Here is a 22,020-nt window from a genome sequence, read left to right on the forward strand (position 1 = left end):
CCTTGTAACGTGCTGTTCAGAAGATATCTCCACCCCTTTATACTCTCACGGATTTATGGACAGCCCTGCAGGATTTATGGTCCCTCCAGCAAGTATTGAAAAAAAGATGACAAGTATTTTTCAACATTTATGTCGATTCCAAGGTAGTAGATAAACCGAAGAGGCCTTAAACTATTGCTGGGTTAAGAAATCAACAACAAGGTGTGTTTCCTAGTCTGAGTCTCACTTTAGTACCAGTTTTACAATCGCACGAAGGAACGAACATGAGAGACAACCATAAACAATCGCCGAAAATTTCTAGTTTTTGTTGTTGTTGTGAGAAATAAGGTTGTTTTTCATGCAGTGCTTGTAACTTATACAAGAGTTATATGAAGTGTGGGCGTTTAATCCCTAAACTGCCAGCCACACACCATGGTTTACCTTGAAACTGAAGATCTTTTTACCACTGAACGTGTGATATTTACAAATCAACAGTGATTTTTTAATTTCAAGAATTTTCCTTGTCTCGAAAATAAAATTGGTATTAGTTGCCAATTGCTTCTTTTCAAAATATTTTTAATTTGTAAGTTGTTTGAAATAATAGATCTTCTTAAATCGATTACATTTATTTATTATTGATATGTAATTACACACTGTAACACATTAGGTACTGACGCAATATTCTAGATGGGAATACTTTTAAATTCGAATAAAATATTTGTTCTTAAGTACATGACCATATTGTGCCTTGGAACAGTTTTCCATATTTGTATTAATCTTACCTCCCTGGCTTAATTTTTGTAATTTCACAAGAAAACTCCATCACAAAGTGAATGCTTCATTTGAAAATGGGACGAGAAACTGCATGACACTTCTCTTACAGTGACAGCTACAGGCGAAAGTCTGAAAATTTCCTGACAAAAATGTGAAGCCCACAAAAGACATGGTTGTATGTAAATATAACCTCTTTCAGCTTGTTCACGATTACTTCTCGATTGGTGCGGTGGGTGTCAGGGAGGGCAGGAAGTGTACGTTGCCCCCACATTACAACTGTCGGAATGTGAGGAGCGGTGAGGATACGTCAACGTTGGCTGCTGCCCCTTAGTGCTGTCACCGTTACCCGTAACAATGTGTGCAGTAATAATGGTAATATCACACTAGGGTCAGCTTATCGTTGGCAGCGGATGGAGACAATTGAATATCTTTTATAGAATATATTGCCGATTTCATCCGCTGATTAGACCACCAATGAAATCGTCTCTTTATCATAAACAAGTTAAACACGTGCGCACCATCGCCAGGTGATTACAAGATCGGAGTTGCATCTTTCATTGTCAGCTAGAAAGGTCACCAGAGTGTATTGGTGCTTTTCGTATTTAGTGTTGTTACCAGATCTTGTGCGATATACAAAGAACGTGAACAGTATCAGATCCCACTGTGAAGAACATGGGGATTCCGTGTTCTCGTGTGATACAGTTTTTATCAGCACCTGACAGTTTTTGAGTGTGGGCTCGTTTTAAGTCTCTGTTTGGCTGAATGACCAAATCACATAGTATCTAGATTTGTTGGTCATTCGGATGTTCCAGTGGCACGATGTTGGACTGCATGGGAATACGGCGGCAGGGGTACTCGCCAAAGCTCCGATCGACCATATCTGACCACAAGGGAAAATAGCAGTATTGTGTACCAGGGACATTGTAAAAGCTTCATGCCTGTGCCTGCCTTCCTTGAACAGGCGATGGACTCTCTGCAACACTCTTTATGGACTACACTAGTGGTCTGAGTATAACAGCAACTGGACTAGGACATTACTACCCCATTCACGGCTTACCGCTAACACTACAACACAAAAGTTGCTCTTTCATTTTCTTCATATAACGTACCGCCACTGGAATGGTTTCGCCTTGAATGTTGCTTAATTAACGACAAGTTACTTTGCTACATTTCACATGATTGTATAAATTCGGCTTTGCAGGCCAGTGCTATAGGTGACAGCAAAATGTTAAATACACAGCTACTACTAGTGTAAATCAGTAAGAACGCTATGTGGCTTCTGGAACACTTTACACTTAAAACCAGTATTCAAACATGCGGTACAAATCACGTTACAATCCATGAAGGAGGCCAGAGGAACCTGAAAGACAAGTGTTGGTGCAGGTGCCCATAACCAGGGTAAATTACGTCGTCAATGAACTTGACCGATGCACGTATAACGTTTGCAGTGCTATTGAATATATGATGTTATCAAGACGTGGGATGGCAAAAGATTTAAGACCAGTGACCTCGACATGTGCACATACATCATCAATCAGCTTGAGTGCATGATATCATCAAGACAGCAGATGCTCATGAATGTAAAAATGGAAGACAAATGAAATGTGTGTGAAATCTTATGGGACTTAACTGCTAAGGTCATCAGTCCCTAAGCTTACACACTATTTAACCTAAACTATCCTATGGACAAACACACACACCCATGCCCGAGGGAGGACTCGAACCCCCTCCGGGACCAGCCGCACAGTCCATGACTGCAGCGCCCTAGACCGCTCGGCCAATCCCGCGTGGCAAAATGGAAGACAGTGGACGGCGCTAAATTAGAAAACATTTTCGTAATTACAATAACACACACACACACACACACACACACACACACACGAGTTTTTTTTATTTTATCATCATGTACAAAGGTCTCCAATAACACTACAGTATTTCAAGCTAATTGTTAACAAATAAAATAAATTATTGAAACATTATAAAGTAAATACCTTTAGTTAAGCAACAGTCGAAGCGGAACCATTACAAACTTCTTAAAAGATTGACGCATTTTGAGTGTTCTTGTAACAGGTAAACACGGATTGGTAGTGAATGGCTTGGCATAGTGTTCGGTGGTGAATCGCATTACTACACAACCACGCATGACCCTGTCAGTACGGTTGTGACGCTTCGGAGAGGCACAGAGGGGCTACTGCTGGCTTCATGGTGTGCGGAATGATCAAGTACGATCTCGTGTCACGACTGGTACTGACTGAGGGAAAGCTGACTGCAGAATGGTACCTCATGTGTTACATCACATGTAGTAGTTTGGTGGTGATATTTTCTGTTAGGATAGTTGCTGGTCACTACATGGCGTGTGTGTACATTAGCAGTCTACGTGTGTCGAGGTACTCTCTCGTCCTGCAAGATCCACATATATGTGTTCAACAGAACAAGTGCAACGTCAGCGAGGGTGCTAACTCTGTAGCAGTGCAAGAACCTAGGACATCAAAGTTATGTTACAACGACTTTATAACACTCCTCCCAACCAAACAAGTGCATGCATCCGTGCAAGGGGGGTGAGATTCTGCTCATTTTTATAAGTTTTCTGCGAATTTGACTCGATTTTCTAATCACCGAAATAACAGCACACATCCTCTCAACTAATGTAGTTCCATTTCATTTTGTCTTTTTCTTCCGGATGCATCACTTCTTTGTCAGGGAATATATGCAAATTTCATTGTGTTTCACACCAATATATGTAAATGTTGCAAGTCTTAGTTAAATTAGGCCACAATGATCTGTGCTAAATGGAGAAATACCCGAGAAATACGAATGCAAACGGCACTTGTGGATGTAAGCGAAAATTATACGAAAATACAACGATTCACAGCGTTCTAAATGTCGCAAAGAAAAGTTTGAAATATCTAAAGTAATCGTTAGATTTCCTTCCACACTTGCACATGAACATCCTTATACATATATAGACATCTCTCGCCCAAGCAAATAGTTATACAAAGCACGTTTTAATGCACTTTATCATTTCTCTTGAAAGCCAGTGCGGCCTTAAAGATATTGTTCCATTTTCGAGAGCGAGGGCTAGTGTTACACTCTGCTGGGACATTAATCATCCTCTCGGAAGGCAATTTACCTAATACGCGGTCGCACTGGTATATGAGCCGACTGAAGCCACCTTATTAATGTAGGACTACCCCACATTTCTGCAACTATAAATTTGCAGTGGTATTGTTGCGGAATTTACCCTTGTAAAGCACGTTCGTATTTCCAGAAGCTCGTTTGTGTGATATGATGCTGCTTCACGTCAAATCTGTTTGCAGTGTAAAAGTGTTGCATATGAAACTTCGCACGTGCTGGGACACCTTCGTAACGACAGGGAAGTATCGTTATGAAGTCATACTGAAAAAGAAGCCCAGGAAAGACGGACAAAAAGTTGATTTCGATACGGGTGGTTCATGTTTTCTAACAACTTTGATCACACGGACTCTTGTTTCACTGCACCAGAACAGCTCGGTCGGCAAAAGGAATCCTTTACCTGCTTCCGTAAGTTAGACAAATGCACTATCCTGCCTGATACTAGTTCACTATCTGCGGCACGAATGTTTTGCAGTTATGCTAGTTGAAAATGAAAAGGTTTCACAACTGATCCTGCAGCTGAAATCCGAAATGTGCAAATTAAACACAAATAAAATGTATTAATCATAAATAATTAGTAGATACCCTAACTAAATTGACAACACTTTTTCGACCTTGATATCCGAATACTCGTGTTCGTTGCTGTGTTGTAAACATCGTCTGCGTGGCTCACAATCTATGCATTAATGCGGAGAGTTTTGTTATACTCTTGAAACAATCACAAGCAGCAACCATTTGATTTTGGGAACTTTTCAAGTGCCTCATGTACTATGCGAGTGATACATATTTTAATACATTCATGATTTTTTTCGTAGCTATTAATTTCTGAGCGACTGCCGTACAAATTACAGAAAAAAATTCAGTCGTCAGTGATCCAGGAAAGAATTCAATTTCGCTTTATGGGTTTCAGCTTATTAATCTGTCATCGTCAGAGGCCTAGTTTTGGGTTAACAGATGTGAGTATCCTCATTACAGAAGCCTAATTCCATGGCATATAAAAAGTGTGCATATAGTGTCTGATTAAGATAAACTCAACAACTTGACTATGCCGATAAATGTAACCCGTTTCCTGTAAATTGCCGATCTGTCAACCTACTTTCATAATAATCACGTACTATTGCGTATGTTTTACGTATCACGTCATTATTCTTCTGCGAAGAAGATATTTTTATCTGCTAAGAAGTACTTAGGTTGTGACGATGGTAGAGTAATATGTTGAAACCGATAAAGGGAGGTAAAAATATGTGTGCAACTGACGACTGAATTTTATTCTGAAATTTAAAATCTGCCTTTAACTTGTCCTTTGTATTAAAAGGTGCTCGTTGTATTGTTCTGACTAATGGCAGTCTGAATTCTTGGAACTAGCTGCGGGTTACAGTTGATTAAGTTTGGGAAATCAGAAACAGCGGTTGTTTATGTCCTACTCTAACACAATAGCAGTCTCTGACCAGATACCCCCTCTTTTAAAGATTTAATTGGTGATTAAGCGTAAGTGCAGTGGCCACACTGATTTCTAAAGACAACTAAATAAGCCCTGAAATAAAGAGTGAGATACCTGAATCTCACCTTGTGAAAGGTAACACAAAGTCGGTACATCCTTATGGAGATGAGTGCTTGATGTTTAAATGTAATTTGCACCTCTCTGATTCATACTGTCCCACTGTGATTACATTGGAATTGGAAAAGCAGGTTGTTCAGAAAGGATCCTTTCAAACTATAACATTGACATTTTCTTTAGCGTATGAAATTGAACTGAACAAAAAATTTATGGATTATTCCTACGTATTACAGTCCGATACGAAATCATGTCAGAGTGAATAGTGAGGAAAATTTGGAATTTTGTGGTAAGGTCTTATGGGACCAAACTGTCATCGGTCCCTAAGCTTACGCACTACTTAATCGATCTTAAACTAACTTACGCTAAGGACAACACACATACCCATGCCCGAGGTAGGACTCGAACCTCTGAAGGGGTAAGCCGCGCGGGCAGTGACAAGCAGCCTCAGACAGCGTGGATAATACTGATCAACATGAGGTGGACTCCGTACCTTAAGGAAATTGATGCTACATTGGAGTGGAATGTTAGCCATGCAAGGCTGAGGCATGTTCATTTAAATGAATTATGGAAACTGAGGGAGAGCACTCACACATTAGTACAGAGTACTAATTAGCAAGTACGAGCCAATCGCGGAGTGTTCAGCTCTAACTCCACTCGTAAAAGCAATTTTTTAAATAGTAGGAAGCACCAGTGTAGGTTCTCGCTGTGCTAAAGGAGTAAACCGAATGTATAGTTTTGTATTGACTCAATGTGTGCATATTCACACGCAAAACAAAACTGAACTACCAGAATGAGACAGATGATACCGGTGCCTAACATCATCACTAACCTCACTTACAGTTATATGTATTCCTCTCATTTCAGCTTTAAGGTTGAAGCAGTGCTACCCATCGACAACTCCGGTATTCTTTCACCACCCACCTGGTGCGTCCCACAAACATCTGATTGATGCAATGCCCAAAATATGTAACTGACACTCTGAGCATCGAGACTGAGCTCTGTTAATCCCTGCTGTTATCTGACCGTACTCTGTATCAAACTGCTCCCTCCAAGACCCCAACGCAATCTGTTATGCGCTCTATGGTACCCCAAGGTGATCTGATTTGCAATCTCCGCCACCCCAAGGGAATCTGAGTTTTACCAGCGAAAAATACGGCTGTGTGTCCGCGTGTTTAACAGTCCTAACTAAGCGCTCCGATGTTACTTTTTCCTGCGTGATGGTGTAATCCAGACTCCTGTAAGAGCGAGAAGGAATACAACTTTTTGGCACCTTTCTCAGAAAGAAAACTACCAAAAGTTTCTAGGAGCTTTTGTCGAGAAATCTAAAGAGCCAACGAAACGTCTCACCGCAAAGTTGGCAGCTAGTATCGTTTCTCCAACAGTGTAAGGTCTACGACTAACTTAGGGATGTGCTGCTGTCGGTTCTTCCGTTTTATTTTAGGGACCCATCCTGCCAAAGTGTCAAGAAATCTAACAGACGTAGCAGGCCCTCCTCCACCAAGGCAGAGCAGAAATAAATCCCAACACACAGCTAAATAAAATGGTTCAAATGGCTCTGAGCACTATGCGACTCAACTTCTGGTTATCAGTCGCCTAGAACTTAGAACTAATTAAACGTAACTAACCTAAGGACATCACACACATCCATGCCCGAGGCAGGATTCGAACCTGCGACCGTAGCGGTCACGCGGTTCCAGACTGAAGCGCCGTTAACCGCACGGCCACACCGGCCGGCACACACAGCTAAAATTATAGTTTATCCATAGAAAGTGAAAAGGCACAGAGTAAAAACTGCTGATCATAAATGGTACATAGACACTGCCTCTGGGCATCGGTGTTACACCTAGAATTAAAACAGAAAAAAGATAATATGATTTTATAGTTACGTTAATGGTTTCTACGAGCAATGAAAGCGGTATAAAAGACAACTTACGTTTTTTAGCACACAAGAGAAACAAAATGGCCATAATTACTCATGATATGATGATTGATTGAAAAAGCACACTTTATTTTATGCAGTTTTAAAGCAAGCAAAATTATATAATCTGTGGCAGAAAGAATTGTCTTACAAATTTCAAGAGGCCTTCACAGCCAGCACGAGCATTCAGTATTTTAGAGGAAAACGCTTGTTTGAAGATGAGGCCAGAAACCCATTAATAATTAATGAAAGACACAAGTGCTATACGTTGAGTGGCTTCTGGATCTATTTCCATAACTTGAGGGCTCTGTATCTTTCGTTTCTACAGTATGCTGTAACATGACATCCAACAATGTTTCCTTACTCACTGATATTTCTTGCCGGCCGGAGTTGCCGAGCGGTTCTAGGCGCTACAACTTGGAATCGCGAGACCGCTACGGTCGCAGGTTCGAATCCTGCCTCGGGCATGGATGTGTGTGATGTCCTTAGGTTAGTTAGGTTTAACTAGTTCTAAGTTCTAGTGGACTGATGACCTCAGAAGTTAAGTCTCATAGTGCTCAGAGCCATTTTTTAATATTTCTTAATGTCGGCGTGCTTTCGTCAGTAAGACGCTATGAGCTGAGGGTTTTGAAATTCTAATGTGAACTGCAGGAAACCTTATAATTCCAGTTATAGAATCTTCGCAAGTGTTCTGCTAAAGTTCTTTTGCGACACAGCGAAGCTCAAACATAAAAGAGTAAAAATAGCTTTGGTCTACATCAAACGCATTCGAGAGGAATTGAGTGAGGAGTCATTTTTTGATAGCATGCCGATATACCACTGATAATTTGAAACTCATTCTTTTTCAGTATAATCATAATCAGCCATCAGATATCAAGACCTGGATAAGGGTCGCCTTCGGTGTACACCATACATTACAGCCTATAAGAATATGCATCCATATTGTTAGAGCATGTTCCCTTACATCATCCCCTTTCTTCTTTTCATTATTCGGTTGTCTCTTGGAATGTAGCAAAGAAATTCTTTGTTACGGTCTCCCTTCCAGCTGTCGGGCCACATATCCGGCCCACCGACATTGTATTTCATTGTAGTCTTAATTCGATTCTTCACTCCAGTCTCTACAATGAATCATTTGACAGTTTTCCTGTCTCCCATAGTACGAGTATTTCGCGAATTTGCACATCTCCCTTGCTTGCTGAGAATTTCCTGAATTTCGAAACGTTTGCACATTTCAATTACTTGTCTGTCTACCATGAGTCAAAAATGGTAACTCATAATAATTCAGTGCCACCGCGTAGCGGAGATAAAAGAAAGAACATTTATATTACTTATATCAGGGAAGGTAATGCAGCGGGTTTCTTGCTCAGCATTCAGTTCTGAACGCTGTTTGTTTATGAGAAGATTGTATTGGGTTCCATTTAAGAAGAAGAAACTACTATCAGCACATGACAGCTTTCCATAGTGGCAGGAAAGTGGCATATCTAGACTGCGAATTGTCGTACTGTGGTATTGCTGATCAGAATCTGACGACTGTCATGAGAACATGGAATCGATAAGTTCATGAGTACTACACTGAAAAACTTCACGTGACCTGTGCCCCAGTGGGAGGGCTTAATGTTTGTTCAGCTATGCAGGATGGAACAACGACATCACGTATCCTGAGTCCGGAGATGGATATTTTTGTAGAAAGACAAATATGTACAACGACATTTATCTATTTATAGCTGCTATACTACAATGACCTGTTCACTAGAAAATTATAGCAGATCATAAACACACGTAACATTAATTTTGATATTTCAGAAAAGAAATCAACTGAAATGCTGTAAGCTATTTCGCATGACTTTTTCATTGTATGTGAACTCAATTAATGAATGATAGAAAGGTAGTGGCGCAGATTACACGGGAAATGTGTGTCAGAGTACATCGAATTCCAGGAACTCACTTGAAATTGAAGCTGGAACGGCCTGTTTTCTGGATGATTTTTGTGGCAGTGAAAAGGTACAACGCCTCGGATTTGGCACAAAATGTACAGATTGTTACGAAGTAAGAGTGGCTCTTTGCCATGAATGGAGAGTGCGGCCACAGGTTCCCGTCTTCGCGGAAGTTGGGTCACCACAGCACAGTCAAGGGACCCGGCGACTATTGTGTATATCACAACGTGGAACTGCCTGTCAGCGGAACTGTGTCCGAGCCATCATGCCCCGCTTTCTTGTGTTTGGGAAATCGCTTTTGTAAACAACCATTGCTCATTTTCCCAAAGAAACACGGCAGTGCTGAAATAATGGTGCTATCCTCTTGTATGTGAAACGGAGGTGAAGTGACCGATTTTTAGAACTGTGAAGGCGATGAGCGATATGACTACATTGATTTCGTGATGCGTTGTCTTGGCGAGCTGCTGTGTGCTGTATGCGGACATTTATTGCTTGGTGCGAAAATATTGCTGGGTGTAGGAAGACGCTGGAAAACGGAGAGGCAGTGGTTGGAGTTTCCGGTGGACAGAGTTCGGGACACTGAAGTCGTGGAACAGCGCACATTAACGGGCGACGGGGGATCCGAGCAACAGTCGCAGCGCTGTGTCCACGTCGTCTACAGACGTGCCACCCACACATCAGCGGTGTCCCATACAACTGGGGTAAATAATTATGGTGAACGTAAGCTGCAGCACTCGCGTGACAGGGCGTTCTTGGTCCACATTTGTGGATCTCATATTCACAGTTGCTGTATTGAATGCACGAGCATCTTGGCTAAACAGTAGACGTCAAATCGCTGTGCTCGATTGGGGTTAACGAATTTTCGGACCAAATTACTATTTGACATATTGTATTAGAATGGCTTAGTTATTTCATGGGGGAAATTAACTCTGCAAGCAATTCAAAATCAAGTAGCTGAGTCATTTAGCAGTCTTCAAGGATCAGTTCAATTTTATTAAGTTTCATTGAATAAATCACTTTGTTTATTGAAAGACTGCTTCTGTTTGACACATTCTTCTCGTATTAAAAAATATTTGAGTGAATCTTTTCTTTGGAATCTATAATTAAGGCCATAGAAATCGCTTTCTCCTTTAAAATAGCACGCATTAAAAATTGTTAATCTAGATCTTAGAGTCGTGCCTGACCCACAATCAGTTTCGTGAGACCAGACGCCTTATCGCATACAGTTACATAATAGACACATAATGTATAACATAGCATATACTAGAAAAATTTAGAGAAGTAAAAAAGGAGAATAAAAATGTAACATGATAGGAAATTAATGCTTACAACTATTCCACATCTAGTTTGAATTTTACGAAGCTTGTGGCCACCCGACAGCGCTCGTCGAGTCTTACCCTTTGCGCGGCTGCCCACTACACTGCCTCTACCATTCCTTGTACTACAATGGACTCTTCTAGATTGTGTGTCCTGGCAGGAATCAATCCGCAACAAAGACTTTCAGGTCCGTCCAAATGTCTATATTGATTTTCTACAACTGTTACTCTGAACAATAAATAACAAAAAGTTTGACGGTGTTGTTTATGAACTGTCATAGTCTTCTGAAATGTCTAAGTCGGTGGTTGTCTTTTCAAATTCCAGGATTGGATCGACGTCTGGAGGGTATCAGCAGCTTTTAAGCGTGATCTTCCCCTGATGAGACCTACTGGAAGCGTCTGCAGTTTACGTTCGTAGGCACGTGTGCTCTCAGATCTGCAGGAGGCTCTGCAGATGACTCGGTCCAACTGTCACATCTTGTTCTAAGCGCATGTGCATCCATGGCGCTGCTCTCTTCCTCCTATGATAACTCCTCTGACTTTAATTCCCCCATCCTCTGTTGATATAAATCCGCTCTTAAATTTCCAGGGTTTTGGTGGTATGTCGTCATTTCAGATGCAGATTTCTTATTCGATATTCTTCCAAATGCACTCCATTTATTATTTATCATTATTTCACCCATGGTAGTATTAGGAGTTATTGCCGCTCTATCCACACCGTATATGCAGCACTGCTACATAACCTGATCTAAGATTCCTACATGACCACAATCATTAAGGTTCGTGGGGCGCCTTCGAAGTACAAGGCGTAAGGGCTCTACCCTGCCAAAACATGTATCAGTCCTCTACTGGGGTTGATGTGCTTCAGTTTCGGTCTATCCTTGATGTTAAAATATATAATATGAAACCTACGTCTCTCTTCCAATGAGACCTATTCAGGCTGCCATTCCTGCATCTTCCAATTCCGCAGGCCTACCTCATTATCCATTTTGGTTCCGGTACGACAAGAAACCTTCTTCTGGTTTCCCAACTACAAACTGTACCTTGCTGCCTGGTATCGGAAATTTACGTCCACCGTGCCTCAATAGATGTCGTACTGAAGGCACCCGTCAGTGGAACAAGTAACCCCCCCGCCCCCGCTGGACGGATCTACGTATCTCAAGAGGATTCTTAATCGTTGGTAACGGAGCTGGTTCTTTCACACAGTTGCAGCGAAGCTTACTATTGCAGAAAAAATTGCACTATGTTAGGTTCGTACACCATGCAATGGACGTTTGTAGCGAGTTGTGTCACTATATGCTTACAGTTCTCTGGTTCGCTAGGGCTCTTGACTCCTCCTTTCTTTGTTATCACTGCTTTAGTCACTTTTCAAAGTTCCAGAACTCTTCCCTGAAGAAGTGCTCCTTTCAGTACTGACGTTAGAAACGGAGCAATGTAGATTACCATAATGTGTGGTATTTCCAGATGGAGCCCGTTGGGGCCAGGTGCTTTGTTTCTCTTATACTTACATACTGCCTTAATCACCTTTTCTTGTGGGATGTTATTCTGATACTCTTTGGACAGTAAGTCTCTAAGAGGTTTGTATCCATCAGTGACAGCAATTGTTGTATCATCGGGTGAAGGGTTGTCAAAAAATACTCCGACGAGTTACTCTACCCAGATGTTATGGTACCATTTTCCTTCCACATAGTTGATAGGATTAGCAGAGACTTTACATTCTCTCTAAACAGCTTATAGGGCGTCGGCTATACAGTAAATTCAAAGTCTATCAGCAAGTACCATTCCAAATGTTGTTGTTTGAAAAGTCCGGTTTTGTACACGCTCTTGTCGTTCATGTATACAGGGTAATTCAGATGCCCGTATGTATCGTTTTATGCAACCCGCAGCACCTTCATAAACCATGTGCGAGATTTTCATATTTTTTCTCTTGCTATGTGCAAACTGTGAGTCCTACAGAAAGAAATCAACAAGATCTTTCTGTAGGAAATTTAATGATTCACATTCTGCACTCGTAAACGTTTTCGCTGGAGGACAAGGTTTTCAAATTAGTCCTGAAAAACGCGTTTGAAGGTCATTTCTATACGTTTTTAATGAATAAGTGGAAAACTATGGCATCCAAGGGAAACTGCCTTAAATTTCCTACCAGAAAATTTTCTCCAATTTTTCTGTAGGACTAACAGTTTGCGCATAGCGATCGGGAGAATACCTAAATATTAAAAGTAGTATTTAAAGGTGTTGCGGGTTGCAAAAACCTATAAATGTATCAGTGCAACTGAACCACCCTGTGTAATTAGCCTTCTTTGAAGCTCCTCTGGTCCAATTCTATTCTGCGTCAATACTCTGCAAGCCACCTGAAGGTGTGCGGCAGAGGATAGATGGTACCACAAACTGAGCCCCCCTCTCCTCTTCCATTCGTGAACGACGCGTGGCTGGAATGATTGTTGGTAAGACTTTGTTATTACCTCTGATCCCTCTAATTTGTCTCCTCACAGTCGTTTCATGAGATGTATATGGAAGGAGTTAAAATGTTTTCCAACTTCTCTCCTGAAAGTGGAATAGCTAATCTCTCCATAATGCACAACGTATCTCTTGCAGTGTCTGCCAGCGGAGTTTGTTGAGCATCACTGTAACACTCTGGCGTCGACTAAACGATCCAGTGACGAAACGCGCCGCTCGTCGTTGGATATTCTCTGTCTCTTCTATGAGTCCCACCTAATCGAGGTACCATATTGATGAACTATACTCAAGAATGGGTAGAATGAGTACCTTATAAGTCACTTCTTTACTGCATGAATTGTATTTCTTTGAGATTCTTCCTATGAATCTGAGTCTCACCTCTGCTTTTTCTTTTATTTGTTTTAACTGGCCATTCCACTTAAGGTCGCTTCAGATAGATACTCCTATATACTTTTGGTGATTTCTGTTTCCAGTAATTTGTCATAAGTTGAGTAGCTGTACAGTAGTGGGTTCCTTTCCCCGTGTATGCTTAGTATGTTTACGTTCAACGTCAACACTAGTCCCTGCACAAATCGTCAAACATATATTGGTCCTTCTGAAAATCGTTATTTCCTTCTGGTGTTGATACCTATTCACAGACAAACGAATCATCTGCAAATAGTATTCAAGAGCGTCCAACACACACTACTAGTTCATTTATATACTTTGTAAACACTGACGGTTCTATTACTTTTCCATTGAATAATCCGGAAATTACATTTACATCTGTCGATTTTGTTCCGTTTAGAGCGACGTGTTGAGTTCTGTCTGCAAGGAAAATCCTTAATCTACTTAATCCACTCGTAATTCTGGTCCGATACTCGGTAAGCTCCTATACTGTTTCACTAAACGGCAGTGCGGGACGGTGTTAAATACCTTTCTGAAATCGAGATTGACGGCAAGAATCTGAGCACCGCTGTCTACGGCCCTTTGGACCTCGTGGAGGATTAGAGCGAGCACAGTTTCTAAAGAGCTCTGGTTTTATAGAGGAGATTTTCGTTCTGCAGAAAGGTCATACTAGCGTAAGACATGTTCCACAATTCTACATCATACTGACGTCAATAATATAGCCCTGTAATTACCTGAACCTGTCCTGCTATCCTTCTTCAAAAACGAATGGCATACGCTTTTTTTCAGGCATTAGGTACCCTTTGTTGCTCAAGCGACCTACGATAAACTGCTGCTTTATCTCTGTAGAATGTTACAGGTATCTCACCTGGGTCTGGTAGCTTTCCTTTACAAAGTGATAGCAGACTCTTTTTTTTCTATTCCACCATCAGTTTTCTCAATATCTTCCATTTCAAAATTCGTACGGTGGCTGCAGAAGGCAATGGAAACCAATGCATTAACGACTCATAACGTGTATCCATGTTATTCTAGTCGATGCTTTTGATGTCTGGCTGAGGTGAACACTGCCCTTACATTATGTGTTTCAGTTCTTCAATTGTTAGTCATTTCCGCCATAATCGCGTTACTGTAGCTAGTGGTATACTGACGCTGGACTGACCAGTCAACACTTTTGTGGGACGCTGATCTGTTTGCTACAGTGACGTCATTGATTGACGTGGCTCCTACCCAAATTTTTCAAAGTGTATGGCTGCCCAGGTTTGTTCAACGGTAAAATATCAAGTTTGGCGGTATTGTCGAACGGGTTTTGTCCGCATTCATCAGATTTATTATGCCAGACGTAAGTTCAACGTAACGTGACGTAAAGGCAACCGGTCTTTACCTTGTCTACTGTGAGAAATTTGGATATAGACCTTTGCAATAAAAATGGTTCAAATGGCTCTGAGCACTATTGGACTTAATATCTGAGGTCATCAGTCCCCTAGAACTTAGTACTACTTAAACCTAACTAACCTAAGAACATCACACACATCCATGTCCGAGGCAGGATTCGAACCTGCGACAGTAGCGGTCGCGCCATTCCAGACTGAAGCGCCTAGAGCCGCTCGGCCACACCGGCCGGCCCTTTGCAGTAATCCACTCACATTCCTTGCCAGTGGATTCAATGACACTGCTGTGTCCATCACACGAATGGGAAATTTTAGTTATTAATATAGGACTGTTGAAATCTATAATGACTGATTTGGCATTTTAACACCGTGTTATCAGTGCAGACGCTGACGGAAGATGAGGCACTTAACCGTCTTAACGTGCCGCACCAGCAACCACACAATATCGATTCTATACTCCGCCCACGTCTTACATGCCTTAGTCACGATTAATCATTGCATTTAACTGCATGACTCTTACAATTACGCATGACGTATGTGTACGAAGCATTTATGGGACGGATTTTTAGGATTCAAATACATGCGACCTTTGAGAACCTTATATGGGCCATCGCACAATCTTTCTAAACCCGTTCCAAACCTAGAATTCCTTGTCTCCGAATATCTATCTGTTGCAGTAAATCACCTAGCTCTTATACCGATGTTGGTATATTATCGTGTCTCAGAAAAATTCTATTACCCTTCTCAGCTGATGGAAGAGTTGTGGAATTTCCCTTGGAATGTACCACTCGAGTGATGAAACTTAGTGCAGTTTTCAGAGGGTTTTCACCCACAGGTCTGTTTACTACTCTTCTCTACCGTCCAATTTGGAGGATCGTTCACTGTTCCTTACTTACTATGGCATTGACCACCTTTAGTATAGTCATCGGTTCATTGCACCAACTTTTCTGTATTCACCTCCCGACCGCCTTTTTTAACTTCCCTAACTTCAAAGAGTCCTCTTCTGCCGTAACCTTCTTTTCGGCTCACTTTTCTAACTACGTAGGTGCTATGTTGTGGTCCAGAACCTTTGCCGCTGCTTGTAATTCCCGTTTGATATGTCTGACTGGTTAAGTATGGCTAGGCATCTTATGGGCGTCATAGTAACTCCTTGCTGGTGTATCTTTGTACGTCTGCTCTAATGATTCAGGTCTGATATGATTTTTATTGCCATTTAGCTAATGAGAACATAGTTCCTTAGAGTTGTTGTACTCACTATTACCGTAGACTGTTTCAAGTTCCTCAGTTCTTGAAGTTCACTTGCATTGTAAAATAGCCCTATTAAAAATTATCCTTTCCAGTTGTCTTTAAGTACCTAGGTCAATGTGGTTATTGCTTTTCAAGCTGTCACATAATCAGCATTATCAAAACAAATACAGGCATTTAAGTGACTGGTCTGTATTAAATGAATATTGTCATTCTATGATTGTGAGCATATATCCATGTACAGACTCGACTTGTTGCGCCATTCCATAGGCTGTGACCAATTACTATAGGTTATGGATGGAAATTTTCTTTTGGAGGTACCACGTTTTGTACACTGACAGTCAAAGTGCTCACTGTGTTTGTGATACTATCCATCATCAGTTCTATGAGTCATTAAAACGGCTTTTGACACGTTGCGCAGTCCACCCTCAATATCTCGATGATTTTCTTCCTTAATTTGTACGGAATGCTCATGGCTTTTTAACCTTTCGTGGACAGATCTTCTGATGTCTTTCAGATCCGCAGTCAGACAATATTCGATTTCTTGTGCAATATTTAGCGGAATCATCCACATCGTTAAGCTGAAAACATTTTTTCGCTATCAAAAAGTCTCTTAAGTTAAGAGTACATACTCCTATTTATACATAAATTTTATCCTTTATCAATAAGATACTTCTGAGCTGTGGCCGCGCTTCAGGGTCATGGTTTACTATCTACGTATACATCTACATCTACACCTACATTTATACTCCGCAAGCCACCCAACGGTGTGTGGCGGAGGGCACTTTACGTGTCACTGTCATTACCTCGCTTTCCTGTTAAAGTCGCGTATGGTTCGCGGGAAGAACGACTGCCGGAAAGCTTCCGTGCGCGCCCGAATCTCTCTAATTTTACATTCGTGATCTCCTCGGGAGCTATAAGTAGGGGGAAGCAATATATTCGATATCTCACCCAGAAACGCACCCTCTCGAAACCTGGACAGCAAGCAACACCGCGATGCAGAGCGCCTCTCTTGCAGAGTCTGCCACTTGTTTGCTAAACACCTCCGTAACGCTATCACGGTTACCAAATAACCCTGTGACGAAACGCACCGCTCTTCTTTGGATCTTCTCTATCTCCTCCGTCAACCCGATCTGGTCCGGATCCCACACTGATGAGCAATACTCAAGTATAGGTCGAACGAGTGTTTTGTAAGCCACCTACTTTGTTGATGGACTACATTTTCTAAGGGCTCTCCCAATGAATCTCAACCTGGTACCCGCCTTACCAACAATTAATTTTATATGATCATTCCACTTCAAATCGTTCCGCACGCATACTCCCAGATATTTTACAGAAGAAACTGCTACCAGTGTGTGTTCCGCTATCATATAATCATACAATAAAGGATCCTTCTTTCTATGTATTCGCAATACATTACATTTGTCTATGTTATGAGTCAGTTGCCACTCCCTGCACCAAGTGCCTATCCGCTGCAGGTCTTCCTGCATTTCGCTACAATTTTCTAATGCTGCAACTTCTCTGTATACTACAGCATCATCCGTGAAAAGCCGCATGGAACTTCCGACACTATCGACTAGGTCATTTACATATAATGTGAAAAGCAATGGTCCCATAACACTCCCCTGTGGCACGCCAGAGGTTACTTTAACGTCTGTAGACGTCCCTCCATTGAGAACAACATGCTGTGTTCTGTTTGCTAAAAACTCTTCAATCCAGTCGCACAGCTGGTCTGATATTCCGTAGGCTCTTATTTTGTTTATCAGGCGACAGTGCGGAACTGTATCGAACGCCTTCCGGAAGTCATGGAAAATAGCATCTACCTGGGAGCCTGTATCTAATATTTCCTGGGTCTCATGAACAAATAAAGCGAGTTGGGTCTCACACGATCGCTGTTTCCGGAATCAATGTTGATTCCTACAGAGTAGATTCTGGGTTTCCAGAAACGACATGATACGCGAGCAAACAACATGTTCTAAAATTCTACAACAGATCGACGTCAGAGGTATAGGCCTATAGTTTTGCGCATCTGCTTGACGAACCTTCTTGAAGACTGGGACTACCTGCGCTCTTTTCCAATCATATGGAACCTTCCGTCCCTCTAGAGACTTGCGGTACACGGCTGTTAGAATGGGGGCAAGTTCTTTCGCGTACTCTGTGTAGAATCGAATTGGTATCCCGTCAGGTCCAGACTTTCCTCTGTTGAGTGATTCCAGTTGCTTTTATATTCCTTGGACACTTATTTTGATGTCAGCCATTTTTTCGTTTGTGCGAGGATTTAGAGAAGGAACAGCAGTGCGGTCTTCCTCTGTGAAACAGCTTTGGGAAAAGTTGTTTAGTATTTCAGCTTTACGCGTGTCATCCTCTGTTTCAATGCCATCATCGTCCAGGAGCGTCTGGATATGCTGTTTCGAGCCATCTACTGATTTAAGGTAAGACCAGAACTTCCTAGGATTTTCTGTCAAGTCGGTACATAGAATTTTACTTTCGAATTCACTGAGCGCTTCACGCATATCCCTCCTTACGCTAACTTTGACATCGTTTAGCTTCTGTTTGTCTGAGAGGTTTTGGCTGCGTTTAAACTTGCAGTGAAGCTCCCTTTGCTTTCGCAGTAGTTTCCTGACTTTATTGTTGCACCACTGTGGGTTTTTCCCCTCCCTCATAGTTTTACTCGGCACGTACCTGTCTAAAACGCATTTTACGATTGCCTTGAATTTTTTCCATAAACACGCAACATTGTCAGTGTCGGAACAGAAATCTTCGTTTTGATCTGTTAGGTAGTCTGGAATCTGCCTTCTATTACTCTTGCTAAACAGATAAACCTTCTCCCTTTTTTTATATTCCTATTAACTTCCATATTCAGGGATGCTGCAACGGCCTTATGATCACTGATTCCCTGTTCTGCGCTTACAGAGTCGAAAAGTTTGGATCTGTTTGTTATCAGTACGTCCAAGATGTTATCTCCTCGGTCGGTTCTCTGTTTAATTGCTCGAGGTAATTTTCGGATAGTGCACTCAGTATAATGTCACTCGATGCTCTGTTCCTACCACCCTTCCTAAACATCTGAATGTCCCAGTCTTGTTGTTGTTGTGGTCTTGAGTCCTGAGATTGGTTTGATGCAGCTCTCCATGCTACTCAATCTTGTGCAAGCTTCTTCATCTCCCTGTACCTACTGCAACCAACGTCCTTTTGAAACTGCTTAGTGTATTCATCTCTTGGTCTCCCTCTTTGAATTTTACCCTCCACGCTGCCCTCCAAGACTAAATTGGTGATCCCTTGATGCCTCAGAACTTGTCCTATTAACCGATCCCTTCTTCTAGTCAAGTTGTGCCACAAACTTCTCTTCTCCCCAATCCTATTCAGTACCTCCCCATTAGTTATGCGATCTACCAATCTAAACTTCAACATTCTTCTGTAGCACCACATTTCGAAAGCTTCTATTCTCTTCTCCTCCAAACTATTTATCGTCCATGTTTCACTTCCATGTATGGCTACACTCCACACAAATACTTACAGAAACGACTTCCTGACACTTAAATCTATACTCGATGTTAACAAATTTCTCTTCTTCAGAAACGCATTCCTTGCCATTGCCAGTCTACATTTTGTATCCTCTCTACTTCGTCCATCATCAGTTTTGTTGCTACCCAAATAGCAATACTCCTTTACCACTTTTATTTTCTCATTTCCTAATCAAATTCCCTCAGCATCACCCGCCTTAATTCGACTACATTCCATTATCATCGTTTTCTTTTGTTGATGTTCATCTTATATCCTCCTTTCAAGACACTATCCGTTCCGTTCAACTGCTCTTCCAAGTCCCTTGCTGTCTCTGACGGATTTTCAATGTCATCGGCGAACCTCAAAGTTTTTATTTCTTCTCCTTGCATTTTAATACCTACTCTGAATTATTCTTTTGTTTCCTTCACAGCTTGACAAATATACAGATTGAATAACATCGGGGAGAGGCTACAACCCTGTCTCACTCCCTTCCCAACCACTGCTTCCCTTTCATGTACCTCGATTCTTATAACTGCCATCTGGTTTCTGTACAAATTGTAAATAGCCTTTCACTCCCTGCATTTTACCCCTGCCACCTTCAGAATTTGAAAGAGAGTATTCCAGTCAACATTGTCAAAAGCTTTCTCTACGTCTACAAATGCTAGAAACGTAGGTTTGCCTTTCCTTAATCTAGACTCTAAGATAAGTCGTAGGGTTAGTATTGCCTCACGTGTTCCAATATTTCTACGGAATCCAAACCGATCTTCCCCGAGGTCGGCTTCTACTAGTTTTTCTATTCGTCTGTCAAGAATTCGCGTTAGTATTTTGCAGCTGTGACTTATTAAACAGATAGTTCGGTAATTTTCACATCTGTCAACACCCGCTTTCTTTGGGATAGGAATTATTACATTCTTCTTGAAGTCTGAGGATATTTCGCCTGTCTCATACATCTTGCTCACCACATGGTACAGTTTTGTCAGGCATGGCTCTCCCAAGGCTGTCAGTAGTTCTAATGGAATGTTGTCAACTCCCAGGGCCTTTTTTCGACTCAAGACTTTCAGTGCTCTGTAAAACTCTTCACGCAGTATCATATCTCCCATTTCATCTTCATCTTCATCCTCTTCCATTTCCATAATACTGTCCTCAAGTACATCGCCCTTGTTTTTTTGGTCATCAGTCTACCTGTGCTAACCTCTTCATCTCAGAGTAGCACTTGCAACCTACGTCCTCAATTATTTGCTTGACGTATTCCAATCTCTGTCTTCCTCTACAGTTTTTGCGCTCTACAGCTCCCTCTAGTACCATGGAAGTCATTCCCTCTTGTCTTAGCAGATGTCCTACCATCCTGTCCCTTCTCCTTATCAGTGTTTTCCACATACTCCTTTCCTCTCCGATTCTGCGTAGAACCTCCTCATTCCTTGCCTTATCAGTCCACCTAATTTTCAACATTCGTCTATAGCACCACATCTCAAATGCTTCGATTCTCTTCTGTTCCGGTTTTCCCACAGTCCATGTTTCACTACCATACAATGCTGTACTCCAGACGTACATTCTCAGAAATTTCTTCCTCAAATTAAGGCCGGTATTTGATATTAGTAGACGTCTCTTGGCCAGAAATGCCTTTTTTGCCATAGCGAGTCTGCTTTTGATGTCGTCCTTGCTCCGTCCGTCATTGGTTATTTTACTGCCTAGGTAGCAGAATTCCTTAACTTCATTGACTTCGTGACCATCAATCCTGATGTTAAGTTTCTCGCTGTTCTCATTTCTACTACTTCTCATTACCTTCGTCTTTCTCCGATTTACTCTCAAACCGTACTGTGTACTCATTAGACTGTTCATTCCGTTCAGCAGATCATTTAATTCTGCTTCACTTTCACTCAGGATAGCAATGTCATCAGCGAATCGTATCATTGATATCCTTTCTCCTTGTATTTTAACTCCACTCCTGAACCTTTCTTTTATATCCATAATTGCTTGCTCGATGTACAGATTGAAGAGTAGGGGCGAAAGGTTACAGCCTTGTCTTACACCCTTCTTAATATGAGCACTTCGTTCTTGATCGTCCACTCTTATTATTCTCTCTTGGTTGTTGTACATATTGTATATGACCCGTCTCTCCCTATAGCTTACCCCTACTTTTTTCAGAATCTCGAACAGCTTGCACCATTTTATATTGTCGAACGCTTTTCCCAGGTCGACAAATCCTATCAAAGTGTCTTGATTTTTCTTTAGCCTTGCTTCCATTATTAGCTGTATCGACAGAATTGCCTCTCTGGTCCCTTTACCTTTCCTAAAGCCAAACTGATCGTCACCTAGCGCATTCTCAATTTTCTTTTCCATTCTTCTGTATATTATTCTTGTAAGCAGCTTCGATGCATGAGCTGTTAAGCTGATTGTGCGATAATTCTCGCACTTGTCAGCTCTTGCCGTC

This window comes from Schistocerca piceifrons, chromosome 4, assembly GCF_021461385.2.
Source record: "Schistocerca piceifrons isolate TAMUIC-IGC-003096 chromosome 4, iqSchPice1.1, whole genome shotgun sequence".
Taxonomy (NCBI): Eukaryota; Metazoa; Arthropoda; class Insecta; order Orthoptera; family Acrididae; genus Schistocerca; species Schistocerca piceifrons.